The 23,354-nt window shown below is 58.5% G+C and overlaps 1 protein-coding gene across 3 annotated transcripts in view; it reads right to left on the minus strand.

The window, feature by feature from the left end:
- CXXC5 (CXXC finger protein 5) overlaps positions 1-21,509 on the minus strand; it is a 34,753-nt gene extending 13,244 nt beyond the window's left edge. The window contains exon 1 of one of the 3 annotated variants that reach the window (XM_082623107.1): positions 21,233-21,509. The gene's annotated coding sequence lies outside the window, so the exon portion shown is untranslated. Of the gene's footprint in view, positions 1-20,802; positions 20,892-20,966 lie in introns of those variants that run through there. The other 2 variants (XM_082623105.1, XM_082623106.1) reach the window with 2 other exon arrangements.
- Between the last annotated feature and the right edge of the window lie 1,845 nt (positions 21,510-23,354).

Here is a 23,354-nt window from a genome sequence, read left to right on the forward strand (position 1 = left end):
CATGCTACTGTGCTTGTGTAGCTATGAGGCTGAGGGTGTATGTGCAAGAGAAGCCAAGTGTGAGTGTGGGTGTGACAGAGACGAAGCTCGTACTTGGGTGCACGTGTCCTTGGGGTCACTGATCACTCCCCTGCGCCCTTCCAGAGCCACAGCTGTGCTGGTGGGAGCGAGCCATGCTGGGGCCAGGGGTGGCAGGGTGCGAAGAAAGCCACAGCGCCCCGCACCAGCAAGTTCTGTCACTTGCAGATGGAGGAGAGGTGGCCCTGTGGCCTCCCCTTTCTCACACCATGGTGGTGCTCCCGGGCACAGTGATGGGCTCAGGCTTGGACACCACCACTCTGGGGACACCAGTGAGGGGCTTTGGGTATGAGCTGCTGGAGGGGATGCTGGGCTGGAGGCGGATTAGCAATTCTGAGCACTGGCTGCATAATTAAAAAATCATTACGGCAGGCGGGCGGGCAGAGCGGAGTGTGAGCTCGCGCTCAGAGCGGGTGGGGACACTGCCATGGCGCTCCCCCTCCCACCGCTTCCCCGAGGAAAAAATCCCACCTGCTAATATAATTATGGAAAAACACAAGCACAGAAATTCGGTTTCAGCAAACGACGTGCGTTGAGTGCCCAGGGCCTGCCTGGCCCTCAGCACAGTGAGCAGGCTGGTCACCAGTGCCCAAGGCCCCTGGCAGTGAGGCAGGCCCTGCTGGGTCCATGCTCCAGACCCCTCCCTCCACCCCGTCAGCAGTCCCCAAGAGGGCGGGCGGGGGACATGTAAAGCCCAGCTCCTCAAATTACAAATCCAAGAGAAAACTGGCCTGTCCTGATAGTGGACAGATGGGGAAACTGAGGCTAAGGAATCTGTATAAGCTTATTGTGTTTGTGGCAACGCTGAGAAGAAGAGTCGGGTCCTGCTTCACCAATGCAACAGCTCAGGAACTCAACCCCATCCCCATCCCCATCCCCATCCCCATCCCTTCCCCTGTATCCCTCCAGCTTCCCTATCTCATCAGTCATCCCCCAGCCCCTTCCACTCCCGCTGGGATGCACAGATCTCTCCCGGAGACTGAACGGGACTGTTCAAGCCAGGTGACCCAGCACCTCCCAGCGCCTATCCACGCCGGGACCCCAGGATGCGGGCGCGGGGAGCCCCAGCTTCCCAGTTCAGGGACACGGTGCCCTGGGCTCGTCTGGGTTAAGCTAGGCCAGCAGGGCTGGCTCCCGCCACGGGAAAGGCAGCCAGGTCTGGGGCACAGGCCCCAGGACGGCAGGAACAGCAGCCATAACCTCCGGCCTGGAGCGGGCGGCGGGCGGCGCGGGGAGGGGAGCCGGCCCTAATTAGTCGGCCAGGGACCTGGGCGGGCGCCGGGGCGGCAGACGCAGAAGCAGAAGCCGGAGACGCGCAGGCACGTCCGCGGCCGGGAGGCGGCGGGGAGCCGGGAGGCCGCGGCGCCCTGGGACGCGGTGGGACAGGCGGCCTGGGAAGGCCCGGGCGGAGGAGATTCCGCACCGAACAGGCCTGGCTTCCCTCATTCCTCGGTGCCACCAGGCGCAGCAATTAGAGGCTTTCAAAGTTTGCTCTTAATTGGTTTCATTTTTGCCTCATAAATGATTCATGGCCCTGGAGGTCTGGGAGGCAGAGAAAGTGGCAGGGGAAATTTGGGGAGGCTTTTGCTGGGAGCCAGGTCCCCTACCTGAGGCTGGAGAGAGGGCTGCAGCCTTAGCCCAGTTGATGATAGGGCCTGGGGAAGCCTTGGGCAGGTGGGATCCTCCAGCAAAAATAAAAACCCAGGCCCTCTCCTTGGGGCACTGACTAATTAGGAACTGCAACTTCTCTGTAGACCAGAGCTCTGCATCCAGGCCCAGAGCCACCGCAGCTGCTGGGGCCCTGGGAGGGTGAATAATAATGTAATGATAACAAAATAACAGTGTCAATAGTAATAATAAAGATGGTGAACACTTAAGAAGGAGTTCTCACAAAGTTTTGGACATGAAGCTAAGAACATCTCTTTTAACCACCCATCCTACGCCCCCCAAGCACGACCAGGAAGAGGTACCAGGATCCCCATTTTACAGATAAAGAAACTGAGGCTTGGAGAGATTAAGGTCTCTTCTCTGACCCTCTGATGCCAGAACTCCTCACTCCCCAAGGTCTCAGGAGCCTGGGGCTCAAGGCTGGACACTGGAAACACTGCCTGCCAGGTGAGTTAGGAGCTGCAGGTCCCAAGGAAGCCTGCAGAAGACCCCACACCCATCTGGGCCAGGTTAGCTCTGCCCCTCACAAGGCTGAGCAATGTCCTCACAGGGCGTCATTTGGCCCAGCTGTCAAATAGGAAAGCAGGAGCCCTATGACCCCCACACAGTGCTAACTCTGTGCTGGCTATGGGATCAGAGAGATGTCATGGACCCCACCCTCAGGAAGCTCCCAGTCTAGGGGCACATGGATGGACACACACAGAGAAGGGTTTAATAAGAGTCTGTGTAGAGAACTCCGAACGCTTAGCCAGTCGCCTGCTGGGAGCTTCTTGGAGGTAAGGTGGGCAGAGGAAGTTTCTCCCCTTTAAGCCCATACCCAGCCCACACAGGATGCTCAGGGAATGGGTGTGGTACATTTAAACCCTAGGCTAGAGGTCAGACCTTGAAGAAACCCAGAACTACAGACTACACCAGAGGGCTATGGGATGCAAAAATGCCCAGCTCAGCCTGCCCACGACAGTCACTTTTATTCTGAACAACTATGAGAGGTGAGGCCTACACAATTAACTGCAGGGCCCACTTGGTCCCTGGAGACATCCTGGAGGTAAGGAAATGTACTAAACAAATGCAAGAGTAGATGCTGTATGGACTCCCCCTAGAGGCCCCAGGGCTCTGGGCCGATAGCTGTTGGCTCTTGGGTGCTTCACAAATATCACCTCTTCCTGTGTCCTCCAGCTCCAGTCCCAACCACATGCACCAGATTCCCCTCCAAAATCTTGGCCTTCTCAGGCTCTGGCACCTGCACAGTTCCATTGGCTCCCTGCTCTCCCACCCATCCGGCCTCACCAGGTAGTGAAACAGTCTGGTGCCAAAGTCAGATGCTTCAAGTGGTTATACCTCCCTGTGCCTCACCACAGCCCTCTGCGTGGCATATATGATCACACCTGTTTCCCAGATGAAGAAAATGAGGCTCTGAGCAGCTAAGGCACTTACTCAAGGCCACACAGCTTAGGGGAACCCAGACCCAAACCTCTTGAAAGCCCATGTGCCTCACCTTGCCGGCCTCCTACAGGTCATATCCCTGACCTGTCCCAGGCCTGGCCACCTCTTGCCCCAGCCCCAGCCTATCCTCAGTCTAGACAAAGACTGTAACAGAGTCCACACTCGTCCAGACACTAGAACCTGGTCAGGTTGTTGTGGTCCGGGCCCTGCAGTAGGGTTCCCTACATAACCCAGGGAGCCCCAGGGCATGGGACCTTCTGCCTCAGCCCAGCTGGGTCATCCTGAGGATTGGGTGGGGTGGTGGCAGAAGTCCCCATATGCACATACAGGGTACCACAAATGTCTGAGGAAGGGGAAGGAGGCGGCACAATGATGCCAGGGAGGAAGGGGTTGGCCATGTTCTCTGGCCCTCTCTTTGGGGTACAGTCAACTTTAAGGCTCCTATCACACACACTTGGGAGGGGGCTGCCTGTGGAAGTGTTCATCCCTTGGGAAGAAGCCTAACTTTTATACACCCACTACATCCTGCTGGAGAATATGGCTGAATGCCTTGTCACACCCTCTGAGCCTCAGTTGCTTCATCTGTACAATGGGCCCAATAATGTCCCTTGAGCTCTATGGAAAATACTTTGGGAATAGGTTTAGAGGTTTTCCTTGAGAAAAGGGATTCAGAAGAACTGGACAGAACACTCAGTAGTCTATGTTGGCTAGGGGCACTTGAGACACTCTGGTCAGTGTATAGTAGAAGCTTGACAATGGCCTGGTGAACACACAAGTAGCTGAGTTCAGAGTTCAGCTTAGCAGGTCCAGGTGACACACCCTTCCCAGGTGTCCCCTCTGGGCCAGGACACTGGTCTGCCCAGCCAGGTCACCGGGGTCTCCCTCCCCAGCCTGCCCAGGAAGCTGCACGTCCCAGGCGGGTCAGCACTGACGTCAGTAGGACCAGCTGGGCGTGGAGCCTGTCACCTCTGGAACCACCAATTAATTAACTTTTTCAAATTAATTTCCCAAGCAAAATTCCATAATTACATCTGTCTCCATCAGCCTGAGCTGGGCAGGCAAGAAGACCCCGCAATGAGATGGAACATGACCATACTAGGGGGTGACCATACTAGCCCCAGGAAGAGGTCAGAGAGGCACTGGGGGTTGGGTTTCATCCTGGCAGGGTGATTGTCTGGCCTCCTTATGGATGCTGAATGAGAGGGGAGGAGGCCGAGAAGCCAGAGCCCCCCAGCCAGGAGGTGGAGGGCTCAGGGACACCCATGCCTGCCCAGCCCATCCTGCTGCCCCCACCCCCCACCCTGTGCCCCCAAACCACAGTGGGTCTTGGCAGGGCCCAGTAGCTGCACTGGCACTGCAAGGCTGAGGAGGCCGCGACTGCGGCGTTCTAATTTCCCAAAGGGGTTGAGATTAATTAGCTCACACACAGGCGCAGAGAGGAGAGGAGAGTGGGAGCAGGGGCGGGTAGCGTCAGGCGAGGAGCTGGCTGGCGCTCCCCTCACCCGCCCGACAGGCAGTCAGGTGGCCTTGACAGCCTGGGTGCTCTGAAGGTCAGTGGCCAAGCCGGCTGAGCCAGCAGACTGGCACTGTCTCCTTCCCAGAAGCCCTGAGACCAAGACGGGGGGTGGGGGTGGGGGCGTGGTGGTGGTGCAGCAACCAAGAGGACAGCTGGTGGGTGTGGTAGGTCACCATGGATCGAGTCTGTGCCAGGTGCTCTGTCCACACCATCTTGTTTTATTCTCCCAGCAGCCAAAAGAGGTAGGCACCATGGCCTTCCCATTTCACAGATGAGAACACTGAGGCTCAGCGCTGAGTTAAAGTAAACTCACCCAAGTTGTTGATGGTGAGACTAAAATCCAAGTTGGCCCATCTCTAGAGCCCTCCTTGCTCCCCCTGGATCCCATGCTGACATGAGGTCTGCAGGAGCCCTGAGCCTAGGGGACCTGGTGACCAGTTGCGGTTGCAGGGCCTGTGAGTGCGTCTGTCTAACTGTGACTTACCTCCACCTCAGAGAATGTGCAGGGCAGACTCTCAGTCATTTTACAGATGCAGAAACTGAGACCAGAAAGGGGAAGTAACTTGCCAAACAGCGCAGGGCCCCAAACCCAGACTTTCTGCCCCTCGTCTAAGGCCAGCACCAACTTCCAGCAATATAAACCCGACTCAGTGACCTTTAGTGAGCCCTGACCCAGGGCCACGCTGTGCCTGGTGCTCTCTTTAGCTAACCAGCACACTGATTGGGGCAGTGGGGAGTGTCACTGTGGCCCCTGTGTACAGAAGAGGAAGATAGCTCCAGCTCAAGGGCACTTTCTTAACTACTCCCTGCAGGGCTCCCCAGAGAGAGGAAAAGAGTCCCCAGGAAGGTGGGGGGTGGGGATGGGAGAGGTGTGTGACGCTGACCAGGCCCCTAAGCAGCTCTCACAAGACTAACAACTGACCTTCCCAGAACTTGTCTGCAAGGAGATCCCTGCAACCCTAAGGAGCATCAATCTGCTCCCTGGGGCATGCCCTGACTCCTACCCCACTCCCACTGAATCATGTCTGCAGAAGACAAGGGCAACAGGGCTCACCCTCCCCAGGCTTAAGGGGTCAGCAGTCCCAAGGTTCTTTTTTTTTTTTTTTTTTTTTTTTGCGGTACGTGGGCCTCTCACTGTTGTGGCCTCTCCCGTTGCGGAGCACAGGCTCTGGACGCGCAGGCTCAGCGGCCATGGCTCACGAGCCCAGCCGCTCCGCGGCATGTGGGATCCTCCCAGACCGGGGCACGAACCCGCGTCCCCTGCATAGGCAGGCGGACTCTCAACCACTGCCCCACCAGGGAAGCCCAGTCCCAAGGTTCTTGGGTCCAAGATAACAGAGGGGAAGGGGATGGCCCAACTAGGAACACGTCTCATCATGTGGATTATGGGAGATGGGCAGGAGTCCCCCAGAGGCACAGGTTCAGGCCATGAAAGGGTCCAAGTGGGGTTTGGGGTCAGGGTTCCTCTCCCACTCTGCAGTCTCCAGCTAGGTGACCTCAGACAAGTGGCTTGATCTTGCTGAGCCCATTCCCTGATCTGTGAAATGCCCACCATGACAGCCCCACCCCCACCAGGGTCCTAGAGAGGATATATATGAGGTTCTCAGTGTGGGGCCAGCATGCACAGGCGCTCAATAAGTGAGAGCTGTGTTGTTATTTTTACTGTCATCATCAGCCAACACGAGAATGAGTGTCAAGGACAGCTCAAGCCAGGAGTGCTGGGGAATCCAGGTTGCAGCCCCAGTTCTGCCACTGTTTGCCTTTGAGTCTGAGCCAATCCCTCATGCCTCAGTTTCCCCAGCCTGAAACAGAACATCCCCTGCCCTGTCCTCTTACCTGCAGGAACACGGGGGGAGGTGAGCATACGGTAGGGGTCTGAAGGCTACAAAGAGGGCAGCACTCAGCTGTCCTTTGCTGGCCACAGGAATAACCCACCTCTACTTCCTGCCAACCTTTCCTCCTACCTCCCTGGCCCCCCAGCCCTGCCTGCTCTATGTCAGCACTTCTTCAAACTCCCACAGTCCCAATAGCCCTTCCACGGGTGTATACTAAGCCCCTCACCACCCTGCAAAGGCCACATTTGCCACCTGGAAGTCCCCACTTGAGTCTAACTTGTGGCCTTGCTACCTGTTGGGGGTTAGGGGATAGAAAAAGTCTTGGAACCATGGTTGGCTCTCTGTTTCCACCCATACTGTGAAGCCCCCAGGAATGCCCACCCAAGGACCCCAGCTTCCTCTGCCCCAGGTCCAATCTATTCCCAACCCTCCCCCTCTCTGTGGCCCCAAGCCCAGCCTCTCCACTCCCACACCCCAGCATTGTCATCTAAGAACAGTCCTAGAAAAGGGTAAATCCAAGACATTCTAATCAAGGAGTCCTTGTCGTTGGGTACTACACCCAGAAAAATGCCAGCTTTGGTGGAGCAGACAGGTGGAGGGGAGGGCTGGACTCACCTGGAGATCCAACGTGGTGAGAACCACAGCCCACCACCTACTTCAGCTCTTGCAGTTTTAAGACACAGAGATAAGGGTCATACCCATTTTATAGGTGGCAAAAGTGAGGTCAGAGAGGTTGGCGCACTGGGCCATGATTTACACAGCAGGCAGTAATCAAGCTCCAAGTAACCAAGCCAGGTGTGGAGTCCAGGCCTGTCCAACTCAAGTCAATGGCTCAGGAGACATCCAGTCCTCCTGACTGGCCACTGCTGTTTGTTTTCTTCAGGGTGCCTAGGCCCCTCTCTTCTCCCCAGTCACTGTCCAGGCCTTTATGGGGGAGACCTATGTGGCCAGGAGATGGGAGCCAACATGGGCCCGAGTTCACCTGCCCCTTGACCTCTGCTAGGCTGTCTCAATCCTGTGGGCCCAGAATGATCTGCAGTCTGAGTGTTAGGTGACTGTGTCCAAAGCCCTCAATGACCATGAAGCCACCCCCATCAGACTCAATTCTCTCATCTGAAAAATGATGTACTTTTCAGTGTATGAAAAATGGGTGTGCCCCCAGTTCTGCTCACTCCAGGGAAGGCAGGCACCAGCCCCAACAGGCAGCAGAAACATGGAGGCTCCCTGAGGGCATCCCTCTATGCAGCAGCCCAGCCCTTCCTTGTACTCAGGCCAGCTCTGTATCCATTTTGCAGGCCAGGGACTAAGAACCAGGGGCTAACTCCGAATTCTAAGTCTCAGGGTGCTGGCTGCAGGGCAGGAGGGGATGACGAGGGGCTTGGGAACCAAGAGGACAGAGGAAAGTGGGTGCCAGGGTGAGCAGGCAGTGTGAGCTGACAGACTCCTGAGGCGCAGCCCCTAGATCAAGGGAGGCTCGTTCCTCCCCAGTCTCTGGCAGCCCCAATCTCCCAAGGACCCAGCTCCCTGAGTGGGGGGAGCAGCTGGCCACTTGGCGCTCCCAGGAAAATCGATTCTCCACGGCTTTCCTTCTCCAGCCTTTCCCCTTCCTAGCTCCTCTGCATCCCTCCCCCATCGACCCCCAACCGGCTCTGCCTGGACCAAAGATCCTCATACTGGAGGGCAAGTGGGTTTAACACTTCCACGCCTGAGACTTGGGCCTCCTCCCCCAGAGAGCCAGCCTGAGGGGTGGGAAAACGCCTCCCTTCCCGTGCCCACCTTGTAGAATTCAGCTGACTCTACATGGCCGAGGGCTGGGCCTCTTTTGTGTGAGCCTATACGGGGCCTTTGAGTGAATGGAGGCTCAACCACGCTGAGAGCGCGCGTGTGCGTGCCAGGCTTGGTGCGGTCAGCACCCCTGGCCCAACTCTCCGCACCATCTGGGTGAACTGTGGCTGGAGGACGATAGCCTGAGGCCGTGACAGGATGGAGCAGACATACAACTGCCTTATTGGAGCCGTGTCCCAGGGGCCCAGCACGCCCACGTGTGACTCTGTTTACCCATTCGCCTCTGCGTGTGCCAGTGTGCGTGTGCGCCAGGGGCTGGGGCCGTGAGTGTGACAGAGAGCGTGCTTCTGGAGTGTGCACTGTGAATGTGACTGGGCCGTGCCCGTGGGGGTCAGCCGTGTGTGCTGGGTTGTGTGGAACGACGTGTGCTGAGTGACCGTCTGTCCCTAGCGTGTGCCCCCGGGGGTGCCGCGTGGGGCGTGCGTGAGTACGCGCTGCCTGCCAGGCCGCAGGGCCTCGTGGGGCTGCTGGGGGCCGGGTGACTCACGTCTCCTGCGCTCAGCCTGCCGCCAGCCCGCCTAGCTCACCCTGCTCTGCTGGGCTCATGGCCGCCAGCGCAAGGGAAGGGGCGGGGAGGCTCGGGCAGACGCGGCAGGGAGGCCAGCTTGATAAATAACCTGCTGCTTCCCCAGGCCTCTGAGAAGGGGAGGCTGCATCATGGGGAGAAGGGGAGAAGTGGGGGGAGGCAGCCCTGGCCCCCACAGCCCAGGCTACGGCTCCGGTTCCTGTTTCATCGAAACCTGAGCTGGGAAAAGCCTATCGGGTCATCTTGCTGTCCTGCCGGCCGCCAGGCCCAGGCAAGCTGCCCCTCAGGGGACAAGCCCGCAGCCTGGCCGCCCAGCCGGTGGGTGGGTGGGTGGGGGGAGGATATTTCTGTCCAGACTAAATGCAGCTCTAGGCCTCTGTCTGCCCCCCCACCAACAGCTGCTCCCAGGGGCCCCCTGGCTCTGCAGGACTAAATATAGACCCCACCCTAGCAACCCCCAATGTTCACCTCTTCCCATTGACCCCACCCTCATGAGGGTAGGGAGAAAGCCGGGGAGCCCCCTGTGTGACCCTGGGCCAGTGTATGCCCCTCTCTGGGCTCTCAGCTAGGAAACATCAAGTATTACTCAGCTCTAGGCCCCTGACCTGCCTAACAGGAACTATCTGGAGAGAAGACAAAGGTGACTAAATTGAGGTCTTTGTCCAGGGAGGTAGGGGCTGAGGTCCCCTCCTTCAAAATGACTCCAGCCTGCTTCAGCAAAAGAATGCCTGGGGGAGCCCTCCCCAGCACCCAAGTACCTTTAGGCTTATAAACAGGGCCCCCTTCACCCTACCTATTCTTTCCCCAGGCTGGGCAATACCAGGCTCCTCCGACCTGCCTCAGCCGGACCCTGGCCAGGAAACAAGTCGTGCCAGGCTTGGGGTGGGGGGAGACGCAGGAGCATGACAGCTGCTGTTTCCTGCAGGCCACAGTTGGGCACAACCCGGATTCCTGCCTGGCTCCACACTCCACCAGACAGCCTCTCCCAGGCTCCGGCCCTCAACAGGGCACCCCTTCCCCAGTGTCAGCACCATCATCAGCCGCGGTCCCGGTCCCACTCCTCCCACTCTACTGATACAGGCAGGAAGAAGGTGCCGGATGCACCTTCTGGCCTGGGCTGGGGAGAACGGTGGTCTCTGCAGGGTTCAACAGCCGGGGGAAGCAGCCCCAGCTTCCCTCCTCCTGCCTGCCTGCCCACCCGGCTGCTTCCCCCAGCCCCACACGCACCAAATTCCCCACATGCCTGTCTGTCTCTGACAGCTCGCGCAAATACTTGGCTGCGCGGGCACCCGCTGTTCTGAGCCCGCTGCGCCTCCTCCCCTGCCTTCCCCCGGGGGCTCTGCAGACGCAGCCAGGGATGGGAGGGGGGCCAGAGCCAAGAAGCTTGGTGGGCAGTAGGGGGAGTGAAGGCGGGAGGAACCAGTCTCAATTCCGAAGCACCAGCCCCGGCCCCCAGGCCTGGGGGAACTGAGGGACTTGGGAGGCCACCATGAGCCAGCCCTGGCTGGGCGGCAGCTGCTGACGCCCCCGCTGCCCCCCGGAACCTCCCAGGAGGACCTTCCGGAGGCCTCCCACTCGCCTCAGCCGATGAAACAGCATCTGCCGCTCCTGCGGTGGCAGCTCAGGACAGGGCGGAGGGCACCGTGAGGCCCCTGGGGAAGGCTTTGAAATCTGGACTATGGCCCGGCCCCTCCTGGCAGCCCGGCCCGCCACCACAGGCCCAGCCCCAGAACGTGGGGGGCTGTGTTCCAGCACTCCTGCAGTGTGAGGGGCACACCTGCCCAGCTGCCAGGCCTGGGACGTCTCCATCTGACTGGCTGGGGGCCTTGTTTGCCCCAACTATCCTCCTTCCTGCTTGCCTTGCCTCCTTCCCAGGGGACCAGTGGAGGAAACACTTCCTGAGAACAGCTGGGATTTTCCGCTGGACATTGCGCCTCGCTGGCCAGCCCCTTATCTCCCCGCACCGGCACCACCCTCATTCCTTCTCCCAGAGTCACCCCTTTAGCCAAATCATACTCCCACCCCGCAACCAAGGACACCCCTCCTCTCCCCACTACTTGCCTCAGCATCCCCAGTACCCAGCACATATCCAGGCACAGAGCAGACCATGAATGAATGACACGCTCCATTTTGCAGATGGGTATACCGAGGCCAGGAGAGAGCCCAGTGAGCTAGGTCTCCCATCCAGGGTTCTTCCTGAAGGAGACTCTGTCTGTAGGGCCCTTCTCTATCATTTCCCACCCGCCACACTTTCTGCCCCAGGAACCCATTCAGCCTCCCAGGCTACTGGAGGCATTAGGGCGACTCCAAGCACAACTTCTCAGTGCTCTGGGTCCGAACGCCCAGCTGGCTATTCAGTACTACTCGCCCAACTCTCCCACAGCGTAAGGGTGGTCTTAAAAAGAATCCCAACTGTATTGTCCTTGTGACGCTAGACTGTGGGGTAAAGCCCCCTCTCCCCATTGCACAGATGGGGCTGCTGAGGCCCCCAGGGGAGGAGGGAGCCGCAGGCGGCCGTGAATCAGAGGGGGAGCTGGGAAGCCGCCCGGCCCTGCCGGCTGTCGCTGGAAGCAACAGCCTGCATTTCCTCCTCACACTGGTGCCTCGGGGAAGCGTGGGCAGCGGGCGGGCAGGCACTGCCGTGAGGACCCCTCCTGCGCCTGCAGGCCAGCCGCATCCCCTTGCTGCCTGACTGGGCCCACACAGCCCACTCCCTGCGCCAGCTTCATCTACAAAGAGGGGTAGACCAGAGGCAGAACTGGGTTTCTGTCTAAGGTATGTACTCATGTCACCTGAGGGCACCACAGGGAAGCCCCTCCCCTCAGATCCTCAATTTTCCTAGCATCGAACAAGATTGAAACATGACCATTCACGCATCCTTCCAGCAGTAAAGCCCATGGCTCTGTGATTCTAGAATCCCAACATGACAAGAATCCTGACAAGAATCCCTCAGCTCCAAGCATTCTATGATTCTAGACTCCTGTGACTTAAAATTCTAGGCCACCAAGAATGGATGCTGCCTGGAAGAAAGGGGGCCAAGCCCACTCCTACCTGCTGCTATGCGCCCAGCTAACCAATTTCCTATCTAGCTTTGGGGGAGGCGGGTCAGGCAGGAGAGGGGCTGGGCTCTTCCGTCAGGGTCAACAGGAACTGGACGTGAGGCTGTGGGGCGGGCGTGGGGGTTATAAGCCTGGGGATACAAGCTGGTCTAGCCCTGGAGGACAGGCCACCACCTCGTGGCACACACAGCCACTGACGCTGCAGCTGTCAGGAAGTCCAGCCCTCGCCAGAGCAAAAGTGGGTGGGTAGGGGTTTGTGAGCCTGCACCCTCACCCTGCAGCTCAGAGGGAGGACGGGCGTCAGGTCAGGGCTGGTCTCCCTGCTTCTCAGGTTCCAAGCCAAGCTCCACGCTTCATCTTCCTGTCTTCACCACCCACTGCTTCCTCCTTCCCACCACAATCCCCTCACCTCTCAGCCTCCCAGGCCAGCCGGCAGCCAGCCAGGGCAAGGTTCCCAAGCCCATTTGATAGATGGAATAACTGAGGTCCAGGGAGAAGACATGACCTGCCCCAAGGGCTCAGCCTCAGCAGCCTACTGGTCTCTGGCTGCATCTCTCAGCCCTGCCCCTCAAGCTCACTTTCCAGAATCCTCTACAGGGCCAGTGGGTCTCCACAGACCGTTCTAATCACCAGCATAAGCACATCCCCCATTCTGGTGTCCCTTGAGAACACTCAATTCCACAGCCAATCACCTGGTCATTCATTAATTCATTCACCCAACTAGCCGATCAGCCCATCTTCCCACCAGATGCCAGGCCCCTTGCCAGGAGTCTGGGGGCCTCAAGAAGGAAAGAGAGCACGGCCTGTATTCAGTAGGCATTTACGGAGTGCCTGCTATGTGCCAGGCAGTGTGGACCACCACATAGAGACCAACCCTGGCTGTCCTCTTGGTGTTTATAGCCAGTCAAGGGCTCAGCCAGGACTCAATCCCACTCGTCAGTGGCAAGTCCTGAGGCAAGTCACAAACTCTCCAGCCTCAGTTTCCTCATTTGTATATGGGAATGCTAACAGCACCCAAATCACTGGCCTACTGTGAGGATTAAAGGAAATGAAGACTAGAAAGCTGTTCACACAGTGCCTGCCCACAGGAAGGGCTTAGGATGGGTTAGCCATTGTCATCACTATTGTTACGACCTATTATGATCATTATAGTAATAATTGGGGGACAGCAGTTGATTAGAGCAGCAGCTAAAGCTCTTCAAACACTTAGCTGGTGCCAGGCACTGGGGGTACAGGAAGGAATCACTGCCGCATCCCATTGCAAGGCTGGCAAGGAGCGGGCTCAGTAAATCCCATAAGCATCTGATGAATGAGGGACTCAATGACAAGAGGCATGGCCCTGCCTCCAAGAAGGTACACTCCATCATGTGTTCATGTGTGCTGCACATGTATGTGGCAAGAACTTAGTTACGCATATGAATGCGTCTACGTGGGAAACCTGGGAGGTCCAGCAGGTTACGTGGGAAGTGGGGTAGCAGTGAACAGAACGCAGCTGCTGACGCCGGCTCAGGCCCCCCACCCTACCCTACCCAGCCCCTGCCAGTGATCATAGCAGAGCCGAGGGGATCATGGCAAAAGCAAGGACCAGGCCAGGTAGGGAGAGGCCTGGACAGATGCTTTGCATAGTTCTGACCACCAGATTACAGGCCTAGGCTAGGCCCCTAGGTGGAGGTGTGGAGGCTGCCAGGTGCTGTCCCACACGAATCAGGCCCCAGCGCCCGCACTTCATGCCTGTCCTGGCACAGCACATGAGGGTTCCTGCTGGCAGACGGGGCAAGTCCGACGAGGTCAAGGGAGGTCATGGGGAAGAAAGGGAACAGTGGGCCCAAGGGCCATGTGGGGTCTGCTGGACGGGGGTGGGGTGGGTACAGGGCTCCCCCGGGGCCACCGGGCAGGCCTGGCTCTGCCCTGCTGGGGCCAGCAGCTGGAGGGAAGTAAATATAGCGCGGGGCGTCCCGGCCACATTCCTGGGAGGCCAGTACGGCCCGCCTGCCCGCTGCTCTAGGCAGAGCGCAGCAGCCAGGGCCCAGAACTGCCACTGCCCTCTTCCCAAACAAACAGAAAAATAAATAAAACCAGCTCTCATGGCCAGCACAGCTGGGGGGAGGGGGCAGGAAGGGGTGGACCCAGGAGAGGGGGCAGACAGGCGCACCAGTTGCTGCGGTTTCTGTTCTGCTGGGAAGGAGGAGGCCAACAAAAGAGGAAAATGGAGGGAAAGGGCAGGGAGATAGTCAGAGACGGAGAGGAGGGGAGAGTGCGCAGGAGAGATGGAGGGTGTGACAGGCAGAGGTGCCAGGGAGGCAGGTCAGGAGGGACAGGGATGATGTCAGGGCTGGTTGGGGGAAGGCAGAGGCAGCCTTGGGGTCAGTAATTCAGCAATTCAGCGACACGGATGCCCCCGGGTAGGGGGCAGCAGGCAGACAAAGGGGGCCTGTGCACTGGGGCAGGGGGCTGGCTCCAAAGGCCATGAAATATTAAAGACCCTAGGCCAATGAGTGACAGAGGTCATAGAAATAAGGAGACTAGCCAGGGAGATACAGGGACCCTGAAGCAGACCCCCTCCCAAATCCGTGTCTGTCGCCCTCCATCACCTCCTGAGCAGAGCCAGTCTCCTCCAGCTCTCCTCCTGCTGTGACTGCTTTCTGTCTTTCCATCCAGACGGAGGACAGGCTGAGGGTGGGAGGGGCCGTAGGGATTAGTGATGGCAGGGGACCTTTGCGGTTCCCTCTTCCCTCTGGCTGATCTGCGTGCAGCCGGCCTTCCAGAGCTGCCAGCCACCCTAGTAAGAGGGCCAGGAGGCCTGTCAGCACAGCCGCTGCCACAGGCGCCTCCTGGGGAAGAAGGGGGTAGACATCCAGCTTCCCCTTTACAGAAAAAAAATCAGCCAAGCCACCACTTTCCACAGAGACAAGCGGGAGGGAAGGCCATGCCTCACAGCTCAGCTGAGCCAGCGAGTAAACGGGCAAGCAAGCCAGCAGGTCATCCCCTAGCCCTCTACCCACCCAGGTCCCATTATCAGCCTCATGACCTTGGCCAGTCCCCTTGTCCCTGAGCCTGTGTGTGTCTTCACCAGCCCCACCCCACCCAGGCTTGGTGTGAGGAAAGAAATAAGAGGACGAGTAATACTTTGAAAACCTGCAGGGGCAGCTGGGGCCAAGCAACTGCATGCAGATAATCCTGTGAGGTCAGACCCATTATCGGTCCCATTTTACAGATGGGGAAGAGAAATCCAGAGAGGCAAAGTGATGTACCCAAGGTCATACACCTGATAATTAGCAGAATGGAGACAGAAATGCTAACCATGAGCCACGTGTTCTTTTTTCCTTTTCACTGGGGGATATGAAGTCCTCATCACCATAAAAGCCAACTTTTATTGAATGCTGACTGTGGGTTAGCCACTGGTGCTGGGCACTGCACAGCCATCCCTGTGTTAATCTGAAAATAGCCTTGTGAGGCAGGCACTCTTATTGTCCCATTTCAGGGATAAGGAAACTGAGGATCATAGAAAGAACACATATGGACCAAAGGTCATATATCCAGCTAGGCAGTGACATGGCCAGGATTTGGAGCCAAGTCTGACGCCTGAGCCAGTGGTCAAATACACTTGCCCAGGCAAGGTCAAGGCAGGGGGTTAGGAGGACCCAGTAGAGGGGAGCTCAATGATCCTATTGGTGCCTGGAACAGCCAACAGGAAAAGGTCAAAATCAAGGTCACAACTGCTATGCCAGGGGTTGTCAGCTACTGCTCTGGAAACAGGAGATGGGCAGAGCCTGTGGGGACCCAGAGTGAGGGCACTGCCTAGGGGCCTGGCCAGAGTGATCTGCCTGGTCTACCCAGAGCTCATGTACCAGATTACACAAGCCCCTTCCCCCAGCATGGGGATACTGAGGCTGGTCCAAAAAGCCCTGTCATGTTGGCCCCCAGGGCTGCAACCAGCACCCCAGGGCCAGTGTGCCAGGAACTAATCACCCCCACCTCCTGAGCCCTCAGTGCTGGCAGAAGAGGGGGCAAGATCCCCTCCCTCCCTCCCAGGCCCTGTGAGCCCAGAGGGAGGCCAGCATCAGAGGCAGGAAATGAAGAAGAATTTGCGATCTAATTGAGCTGGCGGGGGATTAGGCGGCAGAATGCAATTACAGGGGCTGGAGCAGGGCCAGGGGCACTGACACCCCGAGATGTGGCCTGGCCCAGGTGACTGGGCCTAGCCAGTCTCTGGCCAGAGACACCCTATGGGGGGGGGGCAGGGAGGGGGAGACAGGTGGGCAAAGATTGGGGCCGACCACTCTTCAGCACACACAGGACTACAGGGTTCCAGCTCCATGAAACACCCAGAAACAAGAAGTTTTCCTGAGAATTCTCCCCCAGGGAACAGTCCTGTGGACTCTCCCATGGGGAGCAGGAAGATAGGAACACACGCTCTCACAGGCTCCACTCATGCATGTACACACATGTGTTCATGCTCCCAGGAAAGCCCTGCAAATCCATGTTCACTTGCAGGGGGACAGACTCCCAACCTGCAGACACACAGCAATGGCCCTTTGCTGCCAATGGCTCCACCAAAGGGGGGAAAAACACAAAACAAAACAGAAAAATAAACCCATGACCTTAAAATCCTTTTACTCCCATAATCACAGGCTGCCATCGCCGTGGATACGTGCTGTCACCCCGGCCCCAGCCTGTCTCCCTCCATGGCTTCCAAAACTCCCAGCAGGCAGGCAGATGGGGAGGCTGCCCAGTTACTGCCAGGGAGGGCAGGGGAGGGGAAAGACTGGGTGGGAGAGGTTCAACATTACACACACTCACACACTCAGGGCCTCAATCAGGGAGGGAGAGACTCAGAAAGAGAAAGGAACATAGACACCAGCCACCAAAGACAGACATAGACCATTGTCAGCACAGCTCAGATATGCCACTCCCAGAGTCACACACACTTTCTCAATTCAGATACACCACTCAGAGAGCGAGACACTCCGATATTTACAAGCATATATAAAACACACAGATATACACAAATCATGAACACACCCTCTCTCTCCAAAATTCTAAGCACACAGAACTCAGAATATACACATTCCTAGATTTACAGGGACAAATCCAACTTTCAGATATAGGCTCTCAGGTTCACAAACACACAGGTATATGCGATGCATACACACACACAACTCCTAGATCCACAGACACATGTCCTCATTCACAAATATACACATGTTCAGACTCCTACACCCCAAGATAGACAGACACACATTCAACACACAGAGTCACAGATAAACACGTCTTGAGTCATTAGCACACACACCACCCAGATTCCCACATCTCATACCAACAGACTAGACCCATACAGCCTCATCCAGCAGCTGACACTGCCTTTGACTTTAGGGGGCAGGTGGAATGGTTGGAGATTCCTGGGTCTTTGAGGGGGCAGCCCTTTCTTAATGCCCGCAGCCTGGGAGGTGGGCTCAGAGTTGGGGGGAATAAAGGGGGAAGTAAGAGAAAGCAAAAAAAACTTGAGTGGGATATTCTTGTTGGGCAGTAGCGCGTGAGTAACTGGGGAGGCTTTTTGTGGTCTGGTGAGTTCCAGCTATGAGCGAGAGTTTAACTATTAATACACTTAATCAAGGGCACTTCACACACACGCACACCCATACAACCACACACACAGGCTAGGATGGGACCAGGTGGTGGGGGGTAAGAGAGGTAGAGCCCCAGGAAAAAAATGGGAAAGCCCCATTCAGGGCCCCAGGGGGTAGGGAAAGAGGGTGGAGTTTCTACCCTGGGCCTGCCTCCAGAGCAGGGGCAGTCAGTGATTCATTTCTGCACTCCCAGAAGGGTGGGGCTTGACACACAGTAGGTGCTCAATAAATACACACTGGACCAATGAATGAATAAGTAAATTATATATAAAGAGTGGGCAATAATAATAACAACAGTAATAATAATTGAGCCCCACCCCATCCTTGGTCAATTAAGGTATGCTTCAGGACACCGTGCTTGGGGAGCTAGTTCTAACTTCATGGTCACCCCACCAGAGGCTCTAAGAAAGTGTAGGCCTGGGTCTGGCTCATCAGTATCCCACCATTCCTCCACCCTATCCTGCACCCTGGAAAGTCAGCTGACCTCAGCTCAGCCTACACCCCTCCCTCCCAGAGAGAACCCCATCTCCATTCCACTCTCCCATGAATAACTAGATGAGGTCCTAAAGAAGGTGGGGTATTTAATTCCCAGAGACTTGATCCTTTATCCAGATGCAACCCTGCCCCCCACACTCCCATAAGCCTCAGCTTCACATCTGCCAAATGGGTAGAAGGTAGGCAAGAAGCTGGAAAGAGGCAGCAAGAGTTGGGGGCCACAGTAGGAACCCATAGAACACAGGTTTGAGCTGGCCTGGGCCCTGGATGCAGAATCCTCCCCTCCCCTTCCCCTCCCCCACCCAGCCCAGCCCTGCCGGGTGGACATTCCAGGCCTCACGTGATAAAGACGAGGCCGCTGGCCCACGGGTAAGTCAACAGGCTCTGTCGGGGGAGAGATAGGAGGCCCTGGCCAGGGTCACCTGCTGAGCCGGGAAAACAGCCGGGCCCAAATACACACATAAATAAGGCGCCAACGGACAGCGAGTCAGCCAAGGGTCTGTCTTCTGCAGAGGAACCTCTGCCCCCACCTTGGAAAGGGAGGTAGCATGGGAGAGGGAGGTGCAAGGCTAGCTCTTGCTTCCCTGGGAGAGCCCCAGGTCCTGCCAGGATGGGAGGGGGGCATGTGGGAGCGGTGAGCTTCTACCGAGACCCCCAGGGCTGACTGAAAACTCAGAGGCCAACCTCCCTCAGCTGTTCCCACCCCTTCCCAGGGCAAAAATCACCCCCTCTCCCTCCTCCCCAAGGAGAGAGGACAATTTCCGTTCTGGGAAGGGGGTGACAGCTGCAGAGCGGGCCACTACCCGCTCCCCCCCGCAAGCTCTTGCTTGAGTCTCATCCAGAGAAACTGCTAAATCAACACTACGCAGTAGTAGGTAGCACTGGCCTCAGTCTCCCCGCATCGCTCTCAAAAAGGGGTTTGGGAGGAGGCTTCGGGTTCCTGGGTTTCCTAAGACGGTTGGCACCTAGGGTACGAGGGTCCTTCGGGAGGGGGATCAGGGCAAGCTTAGGCCAGCACGCCCCCTAAAAACATCTAATTTAAATGCTCTCAGTTACATGGACAGCCATCCCCCGGCCCCCCCGCCTCCCGCCCCCGCGGGCCGGGGCAGCTGAGGTGGCGCCGGGCGTTCAAATAGCGCTCCAAACAAGTCCGCAGCGACCGCGCACGCAGCCCCCGCCAGGCGGCCCCAGCGGAAAACTTGAAAGGGACTCTGTTTGCCGGCCGCCCTGGGGCGGCTCCGGCGGGGGCGAGGGCCGAACCAACGTACACGCCCCCTCCTCAGCGCTTCCTGCGCAAACGCGGAGAGGCGGGGGGGCCGGGCCCACCACAAAACCTAGGACTCCGAACAGCGCCCGCGGCGCAGGCTAAGGCGGAGGTCAAGAGGCTGGCTCGCCAGAACCCCCCCCCTTCAGCCCCTTCTATCCGAAGACGCGACTCTCAGACCACCCAGGGTCCAGGGGGCAAAGTAGGGCGCGGCTGCCAACCCTTCAGACCCCCGTCGCAGGAGACAAGAGGAGGGAGCAAGTCTTCCCGGATGAGTGCCTACAGAACCCCCCAAATCTGCAAGGTTCCTCCTCGCAGCCCGTGGCACCAGCCCAACTCCGCGCACCCCTTCCGATTCCTGAAGGGGGGGGTGGGAGACCAAAAAGCGATCTTGCTCCCTCATTGGGCGCTTCAGCTCTTCTGACAGGTCCCGGAGGCGGCCCCCCATTTAAAAACTGGGGTCACTCACTTTCTGTTGATCCTACAAATAAACAAAGCCAGGCGCACCCCGCGCTCCCCGCCAGAAAGCAGCCCATTACGGGCGAGGACAACTTCCCCCAGCAAGAAAATTAACACATTCTTCTCGCGGCGGTTCGGCCCCTCGCTCTGGGGAAGAAGAGAGGAGGGGGCTCGGGGCCAAACTTCACGGGTAAATTTGGGGCCAGAGCAGCGAAGCAGGCGCCTGGGACACCCGCCTCCCACAGCTCCGCAGCTAGAGGAACACCCCCATTCTCCCTCCCTGGCTTTGCATGCTGCTTGGCCACGCGGGGCTCAGGAGACAGCCTGAAAGACTCCCTAAGGCTAGGGAGGAAGGGAGAAAGAGGCCGCGGAGAGGAGTGGTGGTCGGGGGTGATACTTTGACGGAAAAAAAAAAAAAAAGGTCAAACTTGGTCAGCCCGCCAGGCACCCCGCGGGCAGCGGGGGCGAGGAGCCGCAGGGGAAATGTAGAAGTGGCCACCGCCCCCTCCAAGTGGAGGGGGAGACTCAGCCACGCGTCGTCCTGGGCGTTAGAGCAGTAATGCCCCCAAAACACAGGGCTGCGAATGGGGTCTGTTGGGGGGAGTGCGCGCCGGAGATCTCCAATCAGCCACCCCCGCAGGCGGAGCGCCCGCCCAACACCGAGAGGTGAGGACACGGGCTCCCGCCGCCCCTGTGCCCTCAAGCGCGAGTACTTGGGGAGGGGACCGTACCCCTCAGGGAGAGCCCCGACCCCAATCCATGGCGCCCAAGCCGCCGTCCCCGACCCTAAAACCCCTCTTTTTGTCTGAACTCAGTGATCTGCGACCGAGCTGACTGCGGCTTGGGGAGGCTTGAGTATAGAAGAGGCCATCGAGCGATCACCGGAGCTAGGGCTCCCAGCCTCCGGGGCTCCGAGGCTCAGACTACGGGCGCCCCCCGCCACACCCAAACACGGACCCCTCTTTTCCCGTCCCTGGCTCTCCGCACCTGAACTTCAGGGGAGCCCGCGCCGCCAAACTTTCCGCAGACTTGCAGCGAACTCCGGCCCCGGCCGCGCACCGGGCCCCGGGGGAGGAGAGGGAGGTAGGCGGGGAAGGGGAGGGGGCCGGCCTCCGGGGGGGGTCGGGGGAGGGCCGTGGCCCGACACCTACCGGCTCTCAGAGTCGTCCAAGCCGCCACTGCCGCCGCCGCCGCGAGGCCGAGGGGGAGGGGAGGGGCGGGGAGCTGCGCTCCGCTCTGGGCACCGCCGCCGCGGTGCGCTCCGCTCCAGCCGCGCCGCCCGCCGTGCCCGGGTCCGGAGCCGGAGTCACGCCGCCGCGGCTGGTCGGAGGCGGGGAGGGGGGGGAGCCTGCAGCACCTGCCCCTCCTCCCCCTCCCCGCGGCCCAAATTAAAAAACAACAAAAAGCAACTAATCACCCCCAAGCGTAGCGCTGAGCGGCTGGCGGAGGGCGCAGCGTGAGGCGCCCGGACTCAGCAGGCAGCGCGCATGGCTGGGCGCTGGGCTGGGCAGGGCAGGGACGCGGGGCCCGGCTTCGGGGAACAAGGTTCGGCCGCTCTTCTCTCTCGGCTCGGGCGCCTGCTCTCGCCGCCGCCACCGCCTCTGCTGCCGCCTCTACATCCCCGCTCAGGCTCCGCCGCCTCTGCCGCCGCCGCCGCCGCGCGCCCGCCCGGGCAGGAGCTCCGAACGCTGCCCGGGGGCTGCCGGCAAAACCCGGACCGGACTCAACGCTCCCTCCTCCTTCCTCCCCCCCCCCCACCTCGGCTCCCCTCCCTCCTCCCTCCGCCTCCCTCCCGACGCAGCTCTGGCCACTTGGACGCCGCAGGCTCTGAGGCCGGAGCCGCAGCCACTGCGCCTCAAGCTCCCCGCGCTCTGACGAGGTCGGCCCAGGCTGAGCTCCCCAGCGCGCCCCGTCTTCACCTCTTTTTCTGCAACTTTACAAAAAATAAGAGGACCTCTCCCGTTCTGTGAGGAGTGCATGGGCTTGGAGACGCACCTTATGGGGAAATCCGCCATCCCTCTGCCCCCTCTCTCCAGCCGGCCGCGAAGCTACAAGGACCAGTAGGAAGGGTTTGGCCGCGCCCCTCAGCTCAGGTGCGCGTAGGGCCGAGAACTCATAGCCGAGCACTCTTGGAGCTAGACGCGTGTTCAAAGATTGCACCCTTCCCAGAGCGCATTCCCGTACTTGGTGGGCTCATAGTTACCCGGGAGAAAGGGGGTGGAGGTTCCTGTCCCCATTACACAGATGAGGAAACTGATCCGAGAAAGGACATTTTGTTACCTACGCTGGCCCCAACCGAAACCCTGAGTCTTGGAGCTAAAGCGACTACATTGTGGTGCCCTGAGACCGTGGCCTGTGAACTCTGAGCCCGAAACAGTGCCTAGCACAGAGAAACGCTCAATAGACACTGGTTGAGAGAACAAAAGCCCAGCGGGTACAGATTTGGGCCCGTATATCCTCGCCGTCATTCAGTGCCCCCTCCATCTGCCCAGCTTGGGCTAATCCTAAAGCTGCAGATGTCGTCTTCTCACCACTTCAGGGACCCACAGAGTGAGCCCCAGGCTCACTCGTATAATCCCAAAGTGGAAAGTTTCTTCAATTCTGTGGAATTCGTGGGGGTGGATTTGTGCTGCCTCCTCGAGACAGAGAAAACAGCCCCCAGACCAGAGACCCTAACAGGAAAGGGGCAGGACCGTTTGCGAAGTCTGCCTAGGGTTAAACATTACAGCCTGAGAACGACTGGGACCCAGATAACAGGGAGTTAACTGCGGCGACCCAGTGCCTCCAGTCACTGGAGCAGTCTCAGTGGAAGAAGCAAAACTAGCTCCCACCTCGCTGTTTCCTCCTCTGTGCCACCTGCCTCAGGTGTTAGAGAGTCTGGGGCTTGGGTCTCATGAGAGCAGCGGCTGGTGCCCACCCTCCAAGCCTTCTAAATTTGATTTTGGGACTTTGACCCTGCCAGGGGATAGGGGTGTGAGGGAGGTGTCAGAGGGCAGAGTTCATCTGGAATGTGTTGTCTCTCTACCTGCCCTGACCTCCCAGGCCACAGGGAATGACCCTCTCTTGGACACCCCCTCCCTTTCACAAAAGCTGAGAAGTGTCCTCCTTTAACTGTGTGTCAACGAATGTCTCCCTAGGGGAGGCCTTTAGCCTCTCCTCTCCTGTCCAGCAAGCTTCCTCAGAGCCACACCAAACGTACCATGTGAGTAAAGCAAGGTAATTGCTCTGAGAACACAGTTTTAAGACAAACGAACACCTCCAGATTATCACCCCTAAACTGCTTAAAGACAGACATTCTGGGCCCCACCCTGAGTGTCAGGTATGGTACGGTGTTAGGCACTGACCATACAAGGCGAAAGGAAGCAGGGTCCCAGGCCTAGATGCTCAGGGATCTGCAAACACTTAGCCCACCACTATCTACCTTTCCTGGGGAAGCTGAGGCCCAAACTGTGAGGTGGGACCTGTTGCCCAGGAGTCAGCAGCAGGCCTCAGAGGATTAGGACCCAAGAAATGAAACTCAGTCCTCAGGGCTTCTGAAG

The sequence above is a fragment of the Mesoplodon mirus genome (assembly GCF_964341445.2).
Source record: "Mesoplodon mirus genome assembly, chromosome: 5".
Taxonomy (NCBI): domain Eukaryota; kingdom Metazoa; phylum Chordata; class Mammalia; order Artiodactyla; family Ziphiidae; genus Mesoplodon; species Mesoplodon mirus.